The sequence below is a fragment of the Heloderma suspectum genome, chromosome 5, assembly GCF_057233095.1.
Source record: "Heloderma suspectum isolate Gila_16-S chromosome 5, 16-S_ref, whole genome shotgun sequence".
Classification (NCBI taxonomy): Eukaryota; Metazoa; Chordata; class Lepidosauria; order Squamata; family Helodermatidae; genus Heloderma; species Heloderma suspectum.
Window position 1 is genome coordinate 190909047 of NC_139462.1, and position 18859 is coordinate 190927905.

Below are 18859 nucleotides of genomic sequence, written 5' to 3' on the forward strand. Positions count from 1 at the left end.
AGTCCCAGGTTGAATCCCTGGCAGCTCTAGGTAGGTAGGGATGAAAAAAACCTGCCTGAAACTCGGGAAAGCTGCTGCCAGTCATCATTGTTGACAAAACTGAACTAGATGGACTGATGGTCTGACACAGTATAAGGCAGGTTCCTATGTGCCTATATTCCACACTCTCTCTCTCTTCCTCACACACAATACAGACTGGTTGTTGTTGTTGTTGTTGTTGTTGTTGTTGTTGTTGTTATCGCTATTATTATTTCTATACCGCCCATAGCCAAAGCTCTCTGGGAGGTTTGCAGAAGTTAAAATGGTAAAATACAATATACAGAGTTAAAAATCCATTTACATAAAAGCACACAGACAATATACACAAAGAACATATAACTAAAAGCAACTTTGAACAGTCAGTCATAACTAAAGGCACATCCAGGACTGATTAAAACTCATGTGCTGCCAAATGCCTGGGAAAAGAGATAGGCCTTAACCTGGTGCTGAAAAGATAACAATGTTGGTACCAGGCAGACCTCATTGGAGAAATCGTCCCACAGATGGGGGGCCACCACTGAGAAGGCCCTCTCCCTCATTGCCACCTTCTGAGCTTCCCTTGGATGAGGGACCCAGAGGACGACCTTAGATGCAGAACCTAGTGTATGGGTAGCTTCATTTCAGGAGAGGTGTTGTGGTCCCAAGCTGTGTAGGGCATTCTAGGTTAAAACCAGTGCCTTGAACTGTGTTCGGAAGCATATAGGCAGCCAGTGCAAGCAGGCCAGAGTTAGTCTTATATGTTCAGACCTTCTGGTCCCTGTTATGAGTCTGGCTGCAACATTTTGCACAAGATGCAGCTTCTGAACCATCTTCAAAGGCAGCCCCATGTAGACTGCACTGCAGTAATCTAACTTGGAGGTTACCAAAGCATAGACAACTGAAGCCAGGTTATCCCTGTCCAGATAGAGGTGTAGCTGGGCCACCAATCGAAGTTGGTAGAAGGCACTCCATGCCACTGAGGCCACCTGAGCCTCAAATGACAAAGATGGTTCCAGGAGGACCCCCAAGCTACAGACCTGCTCCTTCGGGGGGAGTGCAACCCCACCCAAAACAGGTTGAACACCCTCCATCCAGTCAGCAGAACCACCCACCAACAGCATTTCAGTCTTGTCAGGATTGAGCTTCAGTTTATTAGCCTTCATCCAGTCCATTGTCACAGCCAGGCACTGATTCAGCACATCCACAGCTTCACCTGAAGAAGATGAAAAGGAGAAATAGAGCTGTGTGTCATCAGCATACTGATGACAATGTACTCTAAAACTCTGGATGACTGCACTCAACGGTTTCATATGGATGTTGAACAGCATCGGGGACAAAACTGACCCCTGTGGAACCCCATACTGGAGAATCCACAGGGTCGAGCAATGTTCCCCAAGCACCACTTTCTGCAGCCGACCCTCCAAGTAGGATCAAAACCAGTGCAATGCAGTGCCTCTCACTCTCAGCTCAGACAGTTGTCCCAGAAGGATACCATGGTTGACGATATTGAAAGCCACCAAGAGATCAAGGAGAATCAACAGGGTCACACTCCCTCGGTCTTTCTCTCAACATAGGTCATCATACAGAGCGACCAAGGCTGCTTCTGTGCAAAGCCAGGCCTGAACCCTACTGAAATGGATCCAGATAATTGGTCTCATCCAAGAGTGTCTGGAGCTGGCTTGCAACCATCTGCTCAAGGACCTTGCCCAGGAACAGAACATGTGCAACCAATATACATGATTGCCCCAGTGGAAGCTGGTGGCTTCTATTTCAGTGGGGTGGTGAATCTGCTCTGGGTTTTAGTCGGAAGCAGTCAGAACTCTAAAGGAGCTCTCCAAGGTGCTGAACCCATTTGGGGGGGGGTTAGGGTTCTGCACTTTGGAGAGCTCCTTTAGAGTTCTGACTGAGACCCAGAGTGAATGCACTGCCCCACTGAAATAGGAGCCACCAGCCTCCCCAGGATTACCCCCATCCTACCCTGCCTGGAGTGCTGCTGCTGTGGTCAAGGTCTACTGACCAAGGAGGGGGGCCACCACTTTGCCTAGGGCTAGGGTGGCCATGTGTGCTCTTTTATAGAGGGCAGTCCTCTATTTGAAGGGCTCTATCTGAAGGAGTTCTTTATTTGAAGGATTGTCATGTCCAATTGTGGTTTAAAGATAAAGAACCATCAGACCTGTTGCTCATCAAGAGTTTGCACCTGGGCAGCAGACAGAATGGGCAGGCACACAGGTCATTTGGTCACACTATGCTGAGATATACTGTATTTCTATTAAAAGTATTTCTATACATATAAATTAGCACTTGAAAATTTTATGCAAATTGTCATCCTCTTTTGCCCCCCTTTTTTGGTGATGCATTTCCTCTTTCTGGCTATTTGTAAGTGGCCACCCTCATCCCCTCAGACCAGGAGCTGGCCCTGACCAGCAAAGGCTGGTGGCTCTGATTTTGGTGGGGCAAAAAAACAGGTTCAGCACCCTAGATAGCTCCTTTAGAGTTCTGGCCGATTCTGACTGAAACCCAGAGTGGGTTCACAGCCCCACCAAAATTGGATCCCCAGCTTCCACTGCTCCTGACCTTTTTTCTAACTTGATAGGAACCTGGTCTAACACCAAATTCAAAAGTAAACGCTTTCCAGCTCTTCTTCTGTGCCACCCCCCTCCGGCTGACTAAGCAAAACCTGTTTGAATTCCAATCCTAGTAGGTCACCTTTATTCCAGCCATATTGCAGGAAGTACAGGAGAGCCAGTTATCAGCAAGGGAACCCTATAATTTGATCTCTTGCTGATGGGACAGCTAGTGCGTGTTCTCCATGATATGAATGCTGCCTGTTGCAGGCTGAGAAATCAGGCACCGAAATTTTTTGGAAATAGGAGACCAAGATATGAGATGTAGTGCAGATGTCAAAGGAGGCCTGCCTGCACAGCCAGGGTTGGAACGCTTCCCTTTCCTGGCCCTTTAGGGGGCATCAACTTCCCTGTGTCATTCAGCTATTAGCTGTATTATATATGGCAGCATTAAGGAGGCCTCTTGGGAATGGAAGATGAAACACCAGCAACAGCAGCTTGTTTTATTGGCTAACCATAATGCACAGGCATCCATCCTGATAGTCAGCCTGACTCTGAGGAAGTGCAGCAGCAGCACTTAATCACTTAGTCTGGGTGTGAATTTAAGGAACAAGGCTCTTGCCAGGCTGCATACATTATTTTATTCACTAGAGCAAGCTATTACGAAGCTTTCTTGGCCTGCATGGATATCTTTTTCCCATCTTTTTTTTAACAACCAGTGCAGAAGCTTTTAACAGAAATGTGGTTGAGCATGTGTGAGACAATCACATGGATGCTTTTATGCCACCTCTGCTAGAAATGATGGACTTCTATCTAGATGGGAAAGCGGAGAAGTCAAAACAATATAGAAGTGTCCTAGTTTCTCTTATAGAAGGCTGGAGCTGTGTGCTAATGGAGCAAACTGCTATCAGCTGACTGTCACCCATCAAGTTCAAGTGATGAATATTCCTTCTGAATGTGCACCCTGCTTGTTAGGTCTAGTGCAGCATTTCTCAAACTGTGGGTTGGGGACTACCAGTGGGTCTCAGCCCGCTTTAAGGTAGGCCTCGGTGCAGCAACCTACCAAGTATCTCCAGCAGGAGGAAGGCATAAAACAGACTGGCAGTGTGGGGGGCGAGGTTAGAACTTATGTGTGGGAAGAGAAGGGAGAAGAGATGGCAAGAGATGAGCGTAAAAATACTTTGGAACTTGGAAGGCATGTGGTGGCGGTAGTGGGAACCAATATAAGATAAAAAGTCCTCCACTTAGATCATGGGTGGGCAACTTGTGGCCCTCCAGATGTTTTGGCCTACAACTCCCATGATCCCTCACCATTGGCTATGATAGCAAGGGCTGATGGGAGTTGTAGGCCAAAACATCTAGAGGGCCACAAGTGACTAAGAGCCTGTGGATCAGCAAATTCTGCTTGAAATGGGGAGGGTGAGTCATGAAAACTCCAGAGCCAATGTTTGTACTCAACTTGAGGAAAGCTGGAATATGGAACTCCCTGCTACAAGGAAATCATGGTGCCAAAGAGTTTGATAATTCCAAAAAGGGGTTAGATACAAATATTAAATGGTATCAATAACTGTCATCTGAAAATGTCAAACTCTGCCTCTCTCTGCCTCCATTTTGTGACTGGCTCTGCCCCTGCACTACCATTTGTGACTGGTGGGCCTCAATCATTTTCTGCTCCCTCAAGGAGGCCCTCAGGATAGAAATTTTGAGAATCCCTGGTCTAGTGTTAACCACAACCTGGAGATCCATGGAAAATGGCTTCTTTAGGACATATATGTGGTTGGATGAAGATTTGGGAGCATGCAACTGGGCTAGCAGTAGACATCCTCATCTCCTCCTCCCTTCAGCCCCTACATCCCTCTGAAAATGCTATACAGAGGGTCAGGGGACGCTGCTGATTGGGGTGCAGGGGAGAGGGGGGATCCCTGAAATTCAGATGGAGGCACCTTTCAGGAGTGGAGCCCTTCTATCCATGAAAGGCAGATCCTGGATCCAACCCATGGTAAATAATACCAAGTGATGAGATTTGCATGCATTGTCCTAGACACCAAGTGCTCCCAGGCTTGGTAAACTTCAGGAGACAGTATTTTCTCTCTTGCCATTTGGCAGCTGCCCAGAAATTATGATTCCCAGCAGCAGCTAATCTTCTGATTTTTCCTTTAGCGATGCAGATGGAAGTTTGCAAGTAATGGGCTCATGATGCAAATTCATAATATGAAATTTCACTGCTCATGATATTCATTTTTTTAAATGAGATATACACCCTTGCCCTGCTGGAACTCTTACTCAAGAACAAGCTATTTCAAGCACATCTGCTTGCATTGTCAGCATTCATCTAACCAGGTTGGGGAGGCCGGAAGTTGTTGTTTGCATTCAGAACTTGATTACTTTAACCCACTTTGTGGCCTTCCAGATGTTTTGGACTACAATTTCCATGGCTACCCCTCTTCCATAGGGTAGGGGTGGGCAGATGGTAGATCAGGATGTACTGGTAGATTGGCAAGGGTTTCTGACTCCCGAGTGTTTAACAATAGCACCAAATGAAAGAAGTCTCCTATTCCCCAAGTTAGCCTGCTGAAATGAATGCTGTGGGGCAGGGGCAGGGGACCAGGAGTGGATTTATGAGTGAAAGAACTGCAAGTTCCATTCTGGTACAAATTCCTGGGCTGAGTGTGTGCTCAGAGGTACCCTTCATGTCTGGCTCCTAAGCCACTATTTTTCATTTCAGTCCAGTTGGTGATTGTTGGAGCTCTAGCAAAAAATAAAATAAAAATAGATCTTGTAAGCTGGAGGTCTGCTCGCCCCAGCTGTAGGGCATTGCAGGGCAACTAAATGTTAGTTTGAGAAACAGAGGTGCTTTCACAAGAGGCTTTTCATCATGCAATCATTCTGCAACATTTATTTTATATTTATTTTTATTCATTACATTCCTAATCCACCCAATAGCTAATGTTCTCTCATGGAATTTTACCATGAAATCCTGGAATTCCATGAAATCATACAAGGGGTCCAGACAATGACATCTTTCATTTGTAACTAGGGATGTAAAAGAAATTTCTTGGATATAAATTTATACGAACTTATCTGTTTTGCACCTCTCAGAACTGAACACAATTTGCAGTTGGAAATGTACACATAGATGAGATCTGCAATCTGATTCATGCTTCCCCCTCAATGTGTTCAAAAGAGACATACATTGGCGGCGGGGGGGGGGGTTGTGTAAAGCACACAAACATGCTTCAGCAAACAGGAGAACATGTGCACTTTTAAAAATTGCACACTAAAAGTGTGTGCACATTAGGGATGTTGGAGAAATCCACAACGGAACCAAATGAGTTCAGATTTTTATGAATCTGACCTGTGGATTCTGCAGTAGACTAGCTTTTCCTCTGTTGGGTGGATTCTGCAGACTTGTAGACCATTTTTCTAACCTTCAGGAATTTTGCACAAATTCAGTAATAGAAAATATGCATACACAAAAAATTAAAAATCCCCAAATGCACATTTCCCCCATAGGATAAAGCATGAAAATGCGCATTTGGGGGGATTCGCACATTTTTGCAGGTTCACATTTGCACAAATTCAGAAACTAAAAAAAATCCAATTCTGTCAATAAGTGGACGATGGAACAAAAGGAGCCTGACAATCCAGAAAATGCAGACAGAACAGGTTTTACACAATCCATACATCCCTAGTTTACATTTATAAATAAATTTCTGTGTGGAAAGAAATGAAATCCACACAAACTGATCTGTAGCCCAGCTGGAATCAGCTTCAAGTAGAAATCTGAGAACCTCAATGAACTCGTGTTCTCCTGATCTGAATATCCCTATTTTAAAAGAGTTTGCTGCAGTGCAGGCTTGCCTGGCTGGCTGCTGTGGTATTTATTTTTGGTAACTAGGTTGGTCTAGCTAGAAGGCAAGGTGGGGGGGAATCCAGTACCATCACCACCACCACCTTAAGTTCAAGGGGCTGTCTGAGGGCTCTCCAGACCTTGGGTCTCCAAGCCTGCGTGCCGTAGTTCAGCCCTAGACTCACCACTGAATGCACCATAATAATCAGGGGTATGGATCCCAGGAATACTGCGAGCCAATGTAGCTGGTAGGATTTACTCACCCCAAACTGCCGGCATTCTACTACAGGCCAAGAACAGTTTAAGATGCCTAGCTCTTTTGTCTAATGAATGTGAACTTGCAAGAGTAGCGGACGTGGGGGAAATAATTTTTGATTTTGCAATGAAAGAGGCCAGAAACCATAAAGCTTGAAAAGCTTGAAAGTGAATTGGCCTATTTATAAAATTTATCAGTCCATTAAAAAAAGAAAATTGAACTATCAACAGAAGAATAATGTATTAGGACCAATCAAAAAGCTGCAAAGTAGTCAGCAAGATTTGTAGGACTGTTTTTCAAGTTAGATGTTACATTAAACAAAAATAGCAAAGGAGCCTCAGTGCAGGCCACGGTGTAATTTCAGAAATGTAGAAAATGTCATTTCAGAGTTTTTCTTTCATGACTCATGAGATTGTATGGGATGGAATGATGATATGTGTGGTCAAAATAATAGTCTTTAATTTTTCAAGCAGCACCACCCCACTCCCACAGTAGCACACGGGAAACTGATTTTGAAATGGGATGGATTTTCAAAACCAGTTTTTCATAACCAGCTTCAGCATGAAAGAACCCCCCTCCACTAAAAAATCTTACTGTGCTAGCACAAGCCCTTTGTCAGGAGTGCCCCAGCTGCCTCTTACAGTCCCCTCCAATAGCCAACTCAGGACACAGACGACGAGGATTCTTTCCAAGGCTTTATTCCTTTATTACTTTATGACTCTTACAGATACTAATCACTAGCGACTAAGCAAGGAACTGCACTGGGGATAGATAGCAGAGTAGCCTAAGCTCCAGGTAAGGCAGTTGGTCCCCATTTGAAGGAAAACCATGGGAAGACTCTGAACTTATGGGCTAGAGAGAGATCCTCCCTCTTTCCCTTGGGTCCTCGGGATGCGACCATTGTTTTAGTGCCAAACGAGCGGAATGCCTCCTTTCGGTGCCCTCCATCTGTCGCCGCTCCCTGCGTCTGCGCCGAGCATCTGGCAAGCCCCCCTCCAGCGCTCTCTCACTGCCAGGGTCACTATTTATCCCAGGAATGCTGGCAGGAGGAATCTCTGCCAGCTCCTGTGCCTGTGAGAGATGAGAGAGCTCCTCTCCCATGGATTGCTGTTCCTCCTCAGAATCAGAACTGCTCTGGGGCTCTATGGGCTCATTTTCCACCCTGACATCATCCCAACTCCCATGAGGCCCCCCCTCATGCTCCTCCCCTGGGGCCCCGGGTTTGTGGGGGTACAGCTGATGGAAATGCCTCAGCAGCAACAGAGCATGCACATTTTCTGCGGGTTCCCAGGATCTCTCATCTGGCCCGTACCCCTTCCAGTCCACCAGATATTGCAGGCAGCTGCAAGAAAGGTGGGAGTCCAGAATCTCCGTGACCTCAAACTCCTCCTCCCCCTCCACCAGAACTGGTGGCAGGGGGGAGCCAGCCAAGCGATGAGGGTCACCAGAAACCAGGGGGGATAGCAAGGACCGATGAAAAACAGGATGGATCTTCATGGATGGGGGGAGAGCCAGGCAAAAAGCAACAGGGTTAATCTGGGCCGTAATCTGGAAAGGCCCCGTGCGACAAGGCACGAGCTTCTTTGAGGGCGAGTGAGAGGGGAGGTATTGGGTGGACAACCAAACTCACTCCCCCAGTTGCAGAGATGGACCCAGCTGGTGCCGCCGGTCCGCAGAGGCCTTGTAGACTGTCTTGGCTTGCTTGAGGGAGTCCCGTAAGAGTTGGTGTACCGCTCGCAACTCCTCTAAAAAATCATGGGCCGCTGGCACAGAAGAGGGAGCTAGGGTGGACAGGAAAGCCTTGGGGTGTTAACGAAAATTGGTGAAAAATGGAGTTTGGCAGGTGGAAACATGACAGGCATTGTTATAAGCAAATTCTGCAAGAGGCAGCAAGGAAAACCAGTCATCTTGCTGGTAATTGACATAACAGCGCAAATATTGCTTCACAGTTGCATTAGTGTGCTTGGTCTGACCATCCATCTGTGGATGGTGGGCGGAGGAAAGACAGAGCATCACATGGAGAAGCCCAAGTAGCTCCCTCCAGAAATGGGCAGTGAATTGGGCCCCCCTATCTGAAATGAGACCCTCAGGCCATCCGTGGAGCCGGAAAACATGCGCCAAAAAAAGCTCCGCCATCTCCCTGCCTGTGGGCAACCCAGAGCAGGGGATGAAATGGGCCATCTTAGAAAACAAATCCACCACCACCAGAATAGTAGTCTTACCATGTGAGCGAGGCAAGTCAGTGATGAAGTCAAGGGAGAGCAGTTTCCAAGGTCCTGAGGGGGTAGGCAGGGGGTGAAGCAAGCCTGTGGGCTTGCCTGAGGGGGCCTTCGCCCGCTGGCAGGTTGGGCAGGAGGCAGCATAGGTCTTGACGTCTCGACACACACGAGGCCACCAAAAATCCCGTGTCACTCTGTGCAGGGTCTTGGCGAAGCCAAAATGCCCAGTGGTGCAGGAATTGTGGCACTGATGCTCGTGGAGGGGTCTAGAAGGCACATAGACCCGGCCGGAATGGTAAAGCAGGCCACCTTGTAAAGAGAAGGGGGTAGAGTGGGGGGGAAGAGGCTAGCCCCAATTCCTCCACTTTTGTGCAGACAAAAGCATCCTGAGCCTGTGCAGAGTGAAGGAGCTCCTCCCAAGAGCGAGGCACTGCAGCTGCTGCCAGGCTCGGGGGGGGGGGAAGAATCAGAGGGGGGGGAATTCCCTCACCCCCTGGCTGGAGGTCAGACTTATGAGAAAGAGCATCTGCTTGTAGGTTGTCAGAGGCTTTCATATGGCAAATGTTAAGGTGGAACAGGGGGAAAAAAAGCAACCACCTAATGTGCCGCTGGTTTAAGGCACGGGCTGTCTGAAGATGTTCCAGGTTGCGATGGTCGGTTCTAACTTCAACTGGGTGGTGTGCCCCCTCCAGAAGATGATGCCAGGTCTCCAAAGCAGACTTGATGGCCAACAGTTCATTCTCCCAGATAGTATAATTCTTCTCAGACATGTTCAGCTTCCTGGAGTGGTAGGTGCAGGGTTGCAACCCACCACCCACCTGATCTGGCTGAAAAAGCACAGTCCCCACTGCAAAGTCAGAGGCATCAGTTTGCACTACAAAAGGCTTCCTCGGGTTGGGATGTAACAGGATCGGCTCAGAACTAAAAAGCTTCTTAAGTTCCTCAAAAGCCTGTTGGGCAGATGCCGTCCAATGAAAAGGAGATTTCCTGCCCTTAAGGAGGTCTGTGAGAGGAGATGTCAGCCAAGCAAAGCTGGGCAGGAACTTTTTGTAAAAATTTGCAAAACCCAGAAAACATTGCAAGTCCTTCTGGGTGGATGGAGCCTGCCAGGAGAAGACAGCCTGGACCTTTGCAGGATCCATCCTGACACCGTCAGCTGAGATAATGTAGCCAAGATAGTCCAAAGAGGTTAGGTCAAACATACATTTCTTCAGCTTGGCATAAAGATGGTGCTTGCGGAGGTGCTGGAGGACGGCAGAGACATGGTGCTGATGGGCATGGGAGTCCTCAGAAAATATAAGTAAATCATCAAGATAAACAATGAGGAAAGTGTCCAAATAGTCCTGGAAGATGGCATTCATAAAACATGAAAACATGGGGGGGGGGGCGCAGGCGAGCCCAAATGGCATCACTAAGTATTGATACGCTCTGTACCGGGTGCCGAAACAGGTCTGCCACTCATCCCCTTCCTGGATGCGAATCAGATTGTAGGTGCCATGCAGGTCCAACTTTGTAAAAATCTTGGCTCACCCCAGGTGCTCCAGCATCTCCGGTATGAGGGGGAGGGGAATATTTGTCGGGGATCAAGACTGAATTCAATGCTCAGAAGTCATGCACCAGGCAGAGTTCTCCTGATTTTTTGTGCACAAACATGATAGGGGCGTAGGCAGGGGAGGAGGAGGGGCGAATGAAGCCACGGCTGAGGTTTGTGTCCAAAATCTCCCACAGAGCTCCAAGTTCCAGCTCCGACATCGAATACAGCTGGACGGTGGGGATGGTCGCCCCAGGAATGAAGTTAATGGCACAGTCAAAAGGGCACTGAGGGGGGAGCTGGTCGGCCTTCTTCTTGTCAAAAACATCCCGAAAAGCCGCATACTTCTCTGGGAGGAACATGGTAGCTGAAGAACTACCAGAAGAAGATGAGGAGGGGGAGGGAAGGGTTAAGGCCTGGGCTGGGACTGGCACCTCAGTCGGGAGGCAATGCTCCGGGCAGTAGGGAGACGAAGACACCACTTGCTGAAGCCCCCAAGAAATCTGAGGATTATGCTTAGAGAGCCAGGAAACACCCAGCACGATTGGGTATTGGGGAACCTTGGCCAAGTGAAACTGAATCTGCTCAACGTGGGACTGGGTGCGCAGAGTGAGCAGAGCTGTAATCTGGGTCACCACGCCCAAAGAAAGAGGATGCCCATCAATGGTCTCCACTGCCAAGAGGGCAGGAAGAGGCAGGGTAGGAATCTTGTGGAGGTGAGTGAACGTTTCATCCATGAAACTGATTGTAGCCCCAGAGCCCACCAAAGCTAGGGCCTCCACCCCACTCCACTGGGAGGAGCGGAGGTGAACATGCAATAGCAGATGGGAGGGTGGGGGGTTGCAGAAGGCATCCACCTGGTGGGGAACTGACCGCCACACTGGAGACCCCCAGCAGGCTTGGGGGGAAGTCTAGTCAGGCCTGGGGGTGAGGAGGAGGAGGAGGAGGGGGAAGGAGAGGAGGAGGAGGCAGTGGGGCTGTGGGTCTGGCATGGCAGGTTTTGGCAAAATGTCCCAGCTTTCCGCACTGAAAGCATCGGTGCTCCGCATGCTGCTGCTGTAGTTCCTCCAGTGACAGCGGAGCTCCCAGCTGCATCAGGGTCTCCTCTGCCCCCACCGCAGGGGCGGGGTGGGGGAGGGGGCAGGAAATGTGGGGGAATGGGAGGAGGGAAATCTCAGCGCCCTGGCATCCCGCCAGGTCTGCTGGCGCCCCTCCAGCCGACTATCTATCTGGAGGCAGGTCTGGATGAGGTCCCCCAAAGTAGGCAGGCTAGGCATGCATGCCAACTCATCCAAGACCTCATCGTTCAAACCGTCCAAAAACTGAGCCACCAGTATGGCATCATTCCACTGTAAATCCTGCATCAGCAAGCGAAAAGTTGTTGTGTAGCTGGAAACTGAGTCCTTGCCCTGCCTGAGGTGGCGAATCTCCTGAGAAGCCATCTGCGTGTGCAGGGGTTCACCGAAAAATCTGGCCATCACTGTCATGAAACTTTGATAGTCCCCGAGCAGGGGGTTATTTGCGAGAAGAAGTCCCAAAGCCCATTTAGCTGCTGTGCCTGAAAGTAGGTTAATGATAAAGCCCACATGAACCTGTTCTGTCAGGAAATCCTCAGGCTGAAGGCGCATGTACAGCTCCGATTGGGCACGGAAAATCTGAAAAAGTCCTTTCTCATCAGAAAACTTCTCTGGCAGAGCCACTGGGCACTTGCAGTGGGGGGGAATCGGGGGTGGTGGGGGTTGAGCCACAGCTTGCAGAGCCTGTATGGCACTCGTCAGTTGAGCCACTTGATCGCGAAGAGCCTGGTTCTCTTGCGCGAGAGCTTGCACCGCCATGTCCATGGCACCCTCCAGAAGCAGTAGGAGCAGAGAGAAAAGAGAGAGGAATGGGGACCAACCTGTCAGGAGCACCCCAGCTGCCTTTTACAGTCCCCTCCAATAGCCTATTCAGGACACAGACGATGAGGATTCTTTCCAAGGCTTTATTCCTTTATTACTTCATTACTCTTACAGATACTAATCACTAGCGACTAAGCAAGGAACTGCACTGGGGATAGATAGCAGAGTAGCCTAAGTTCCAGGTAAAGCAGTTGGTCCCCATTTGAAGGAGAACCACGGGAAGACTCTGAACTTATGGGCTATGGAGAGATCCTCCCTCTTTCCCTTGGGTCCTCGGGACGCGACCGTTGTTTTAGCGCCAAAGGAGCGGAGTGCCTCCTTTCAGCGCCCTCCATCTGTCGCCGCTCCCTGCATCTGCACCGAGCATCCAGCAAACCCCTCCAGCGCTCTCTCACTGCCAGGGTCACTATCTATCCCAGGAATGCTGGCAAGAGGAATCTCTGCCAGCTGCTGTGCTTGTGAGAGATGAACAAGCTCTTCTCCCACAGATTGCTGTTTTTCCTCAGAATCAGAACTGCTCCGGGGCTCTATGGGCTCAGTTTCCACCCTGACACCCTTTGTGTGACCCTGAACAACTCTTCAGATCCAGCCAAAGTAAGACAAACTAAAAAAAACTAATTTGAATGAAGTCACACTGATATTACCTTGATGCCATATTTCTGACTGAACAACACAACCGGTTACCCTTCATAGCAAATGTGCCATTGATTTTAAGACAGCTAATCATGGGATCCTTGTGCCTACGGACTTCTGTAAAACTCCCAGCACTTTCATTACTGAGAACAAAAAACAGGATGATCTAGATGAGCTTTGGCACCAGTGTTTACTCTCTAATATCCAAAATAAGTATCCTATCTGTATTTTCTTCAAATGAGTCCTGCCTCCTCTCTGGTTGAAGAATATTAGAAATCCAATGTAAATCAAGTCAAACTCACTTTTATCTTGTAACTCCAGAATATTGTGTTTTAAATTGCCATTGTCAGTATGTAGACAAAAGAAAAACCAAATTGGATTTGGAGGTCTGAAGAACATTCCTTTACAATAGTGATGACATTTCCCCCCTTGTGAAGATAGGTCAATTATACAATCACTACTCTATTTTTAAAATTATCATTTGCTAGGGAGTGAATGTGAAAGAATGCCCCAGTACCTCAGAAAGGTCCCTGCATTTCCTCATAATCAGTCTTTTCACCTCTGCATGGGAAGTCATCTAAATGGTTGCAAATCTATGCAGTTTTAATTCATGCTCTTACAAGATTGTGAGGAGCTATTCGAGGTTAACATTTCAAAGCAAGCAAATTGCAGAAAACTCAACCCATAGAGTAAGATAAACACCTGTACCTACCTGTAGGTAGAGGCTGGGGCAGTATAAAATCCATGATTTTAATAATATTTTTCTTTCTTCAATGACTTTAATTTATTTACAAAATTTCACAAAAATCATTTTGTCAAGACATCAGACAGAACCTGGTTCTATTCCACATTATATAACATTTACCATGCATGTGAATTTAATGTGCAACAGAGTGGCATTGCTAGGTGAAAGAACTGTGTGTTGGCCTATACAGGTATGTCCAATGGTGTATCTGTTGAATCACATGCACATTTCACTGGGTAGAACAAAAGGTGTGTGCCCCACCTGGCCTCTCAAGGATTCATAATAACTAAATTAAGCTTAAGGTGCAATGTCCGCACCACATAACATGGCTGTAGCAGGACTCAATTATAACCTGTCACTCAGCCCTTCCACCTTGTTGATCAATAATAATAATTCATTATAATTTTATATCACTAATTCAGTACTACCACTGCTGACATTCAGAGCATATATAATCACAATGATTTATTTTGGTGTGACACTGAGGTTATTTGAAATAAACCCATAGTCCTTCATACTATATTACTGCCTTAAAGCAGATGAAGTACCCAGAGGTTGATGGCTTCTTGTCCTCAACCTTTGGGGGGCAAGGTAAATATCTATACTGGTGCAAGAATCTAGTTGCAGTGGTTTGCTAGCGAAACACTCATGCAGGTGAAAACTTGGGTAAGGAGGCTTCAAGGAAATGGCTGCAAATGTAAGACTTTGCTATGAGCCCCTGGCAACTGTACATTTGAGCATCAATTCTTTTTACTCACTTAGTGAAAGAACACATGTAATGAAGCTTCCCTCTTCCTGTATTGACTCCCTTTTCCAATAACCAGAAAGTGACAATGGCTTCAGATCTTACTTATATTCAAGTGCTTCAAGTGTTTGTCAAGAAGAGACTGCGGTAGCTCACTCACCCGACCTTGGCAGCAGCACCTAGCTGGGGAGCAGTACCTGACTACATTCCCTCTGTTCTTCATTCTGTTATGGGAATTGTAGGACTTTTTTCTGTCTAAACATGCAGAGGACTGCATCCTAAGTTCATGACACATATTTGATGTTACACATGAGTCGTGTCCATGGATAATCAATGTGGCGAGGGGTGTGTGGGGTTGCACCCACTTCTCCTCCTCCTGTTGATGCAAAGAACTAAACAGAGCCTGTGCATGTGCAGCTGTTTGCATGTGGGCTCTGTATGAATGACTGGGAACCCAACTTGTATGCACTCCATACTCTATGGAGCATTCTCTTCAGAAAGTTGAATTAACACATGGAGGTCATGAGTGGACATAGCAGGTGAAATTCTGATTTCCCTACTCTACACTTTTATCCACAGTTTCTGAACAACTGAATAAGACTATGACTAGAGACCTGTTCAGACATAAACCTCTGTGCATTTGGGAATGCATGCATGGGAGAGCTTGGCAGCTGCCCCCACCCCTGATTACACACATGCCACTGGCCCTGTCCTTTGGATGTCCATGGCTTGAGACAGACACCTACAATGGGGACACCTACAGCTGTTCACATATAGCAGGGGTGGGCAACCAAAATTGGGCATGGGGCCAGATGACCCACCCAGCCATCTACAGGCTGAATGACATCAAATGGGATATGGCCATGCCCCTGATATCATTTGATCCCTGGCTGTCACATTGGGAGGATGGTCATACCAGTGCATCTGCTGGGAACAGCTTCATTGTGCCTTCTCCAAGGCTGCTTTACCTGCTCCATGCCTTCTCCCACTGAAGCGTTCCTCTAGCCCCTGGCTCAGTCCAGGATGCTTCACCCACATGGTGGCTTCCCCATGGGAGAAGGTACCATGGGGAAGGTACCATGCGGGCAAATCCCCCACCTGTTCACATTCCCTGCTGTTATATTTGATCGGTGATCAGAGACAACAACAGGACTTTCCCTGTACAGCCTTTGAGCACAGAGAATGCCCGCTGTTATCTCCAGTCATGGATCAGAGATAATAGCAGGGATTCCTCCAGGGATGGGGCTTGGAGGCTGGTTTAGGGCTGCAGGCCAGAGGGTCCCCTCCCCTGACATATAGGCTTGGATCCCTGCACAGCTCGGACTCTTCATCACATGGAATTGGAATCCTGCATGCAAGCAGCTGTTGATGTGTCAGCCCTCCAAATGCAGACTTTGGCATCATTTTTTATTTAATTCATTTCCATACCACCCAATAGCCAAAGATCAGTGTCATGGAACAAGACCAACAGGCACAGCCCTGCTCCCTGGTCCACTTTGGAACAAGGCTTGCATCTATTCAAAGGGCACTGACATGAATGCACTCAAACCATGCAGCAGAAGTTCTTTATGAAGAACAAATCTGTCTTTAGACCAAACCACAGGAATAATGAAAAGGATGGAATGTCAGGCTGCTAGAACTTCACCAAGAAATTGGACCTACACCAAGGCACTGAGCAGTGGTGCAGCCAGTCCTTCCTCCTCTGCCTGCTGTCACCAGCTGGGTTCTACTACTTCCAAGAGCCTGGAGCATTGGAAGACATAAGACAGTGTCTGGGCATGCCTTTTGGACTTCCACAGAATTAGTGGAAGCCAGGGGTTGGGGCCAGAGGGATATGCAAAGAGCGGGGAGGAGCCAGTGAGTGCAGTTCCTCCTCCCTTCCTCCAGGCATTCAGTGAATGTGCAAAGGGGAGTTCTGAAAAGAGCTACAGCCCCCCACCTAGTTTGGCAACTCTGCCTTGCAACGGTGTGCCGAAAGTTGAATTTTGCACATGCCAATGGATTGACCGGAAGGGTTGGAGCACTGCTAGCAAGTGGGCTGGGTCAGCACACAGTTAGACTGGCTCTGTGTCACTGCTGTTATTCCTGAAACAGCAAAAGTGGTTAGTCCCACTTCCCCTCCAGTACGTTGGCTTCAGATTAATATTTTCAGGAATGCAAGAAAATAAGGTGGTTGGTGGAAGGCACTGACATTATTGCTTGATTACTTTTTGTTTTGTTTTGACAGCTGCTAAGCAGAAGGTTATTTGTCAATTGTTACTACATGAGAACATGCTGGGGATAGTCATTGCTCTACAGTAGCTGGAGCATTGTTGCTTGCTGGGGGTTTTATTTGCTTCTCTTGATGGTTTTTAATCTTCGTTTTATATGAGTCTACCCAACCCCTTTTTCTATTTCCCCCCTCAATATCTTTGGAATGCCACAGAGAATTGAAGCTGTGCTATCCACACTGTATCAATTTTAAACGAAATGACAAATATCATCTGATGAAGAAATGGGTGCAGGGAATCAGCTAGTGTTTATTTTTATTTTTTTTAAAGCTTTCTTACCTTGCTCTTCAGTTGAAAAAAGCGGCCAGTGTTTCCATTTGTTAGGTGCTGCAGGGCTTCTTATTTACTGCTGGTCAGAGAATGAACTGCAGGCCAGGATATGGCCATCATAGACTAGAATCCTGCCTAGGGTCTTTGCAAATTCAGATATAAACTGACTTGATATGCAGCTCCTAGATGTGTGTGCAGACTGGAACATCTGTTGGATTTTGCACTTCTCCAAATGTAGTAACACAATTCTCAAGTAAAAAAATGTATAAAAATGTTTAAAATGCATATTTTGAGATAAAATCCATTTAGAAATACATATTTTGCATAAGAGCCAGGGTGGTGTAGTGGCTAGAGTACTGGACTGGGATGTGGGAGATCCAGGTTCTAGTCCTGACTCAGCCATGAAGTTCACTGTGTGACTTCTCAGCCTAACCTACCTCTCAGGGTTGTTGTGAGGATAAAATGGAAAGAAGGATCATGTAAGCTGCCTTGGGTTCCTTGGAGGAAAGAAGGTGGGATATAAATGTAATCATAATAATCAAGATAAAAATGTGCTGCTTTATATCCCTCATGCATGGGCAACACCTGGGGTGTGGTGGACCTTGTCGCTAATTAGTAACCTATTTATCAGGTAAAATCCAAATGCAGTTGCTCCAGGCCAATGGTGGGGTAACTTCTTTCTTAACTTAGCTGTAGGATTGCTAGCCATGGTCCTGAATCCATGAAAGAGTCTCTGGGCCAGTAACTGCAGTGCTGTCCAGGGTCTGAAGCTGCTCTGCTCCAGATCTGCACCAGTGAGCTGCCTTACCTTGTACTCTCTCATCTGAGCTGTTACCTTACTGGGATGATGGAATCTTTGATGGTCAGTTGCTGCCAGAGTTGGAAGTGGGTGGGAGCTGCTGGCTCTGTGGATGGCTGGCAGCCCCTTATGGTAATCTACTAGGGCTACAGGTTGGAATATTTCCCTAGAGAGTAAAAGGTTCTCTGGTGCTGGAGTGTCTCTGCTCATATTGGTTCTCCTCAGCAGAAAGTAGTATAAAGGCTTCCTGTTCAGGGTTGCCCTGGACAATGAAAGTCTCTTCTGGCAACTGCTTCTTGCTTGCTATCTGGACCGTCTCCCTAGCTGGATCCCTGTGGGTGGTAGCTATGAGTGTGGGGAGTTAACAAGCGAAGAGATATTGCAGGTACATCTCTGAATATTCAACTTTACAAAAAATATCAAGTTTTTAGCTCTTTTACTTATGGAGAAACATTTATGCAGGATCCTATCCAATCCTACCTCAAGATAGGTCAGACCCTTACAGATGGAGCCATTTTCTCTTTCTCATATATGCCCTGCTCCACAGCCTTCTTTCTTCAGTATCCAGTGTAGCAGTTTTTCTTGTTTGCCTTCAATAATATCAGCAGCATCAGATGAGAGTGATGGGCAGGATTTGCCACAGGATTAAGCTGGGACATGGAGGAGAGAAGACCCAGAAGAGAAAGACATGTGCCTCTTATACATTTATGTATAGACTTTAGTGCATCCTTCCCCAGCTTGGTACCATCCAGATGTTTTGGACTATAGCTCCCAGAATTACTTACAAGCAACAAATAGGCATAGATCAACTCACTAGAGGATTCCTCTAGCAATACAGTAAGGCTCATATGCTTTATAAGGCAACACAGAACCAGGACAATGTGGGGCCATCTTTCACAGTTGCAGGCACTCCATCCTCCCCATCTGGATTTTGGCCTGGAAGACCCAGGAAAAATGTGACTGCATAAAAGGTAAGTTGTAAGCAAACACAATTTATGACTTTGCACATCATTACTCCTGGGGCATGTCTCTTAAGGCATCAGCCATAGCTTCCAATTTCT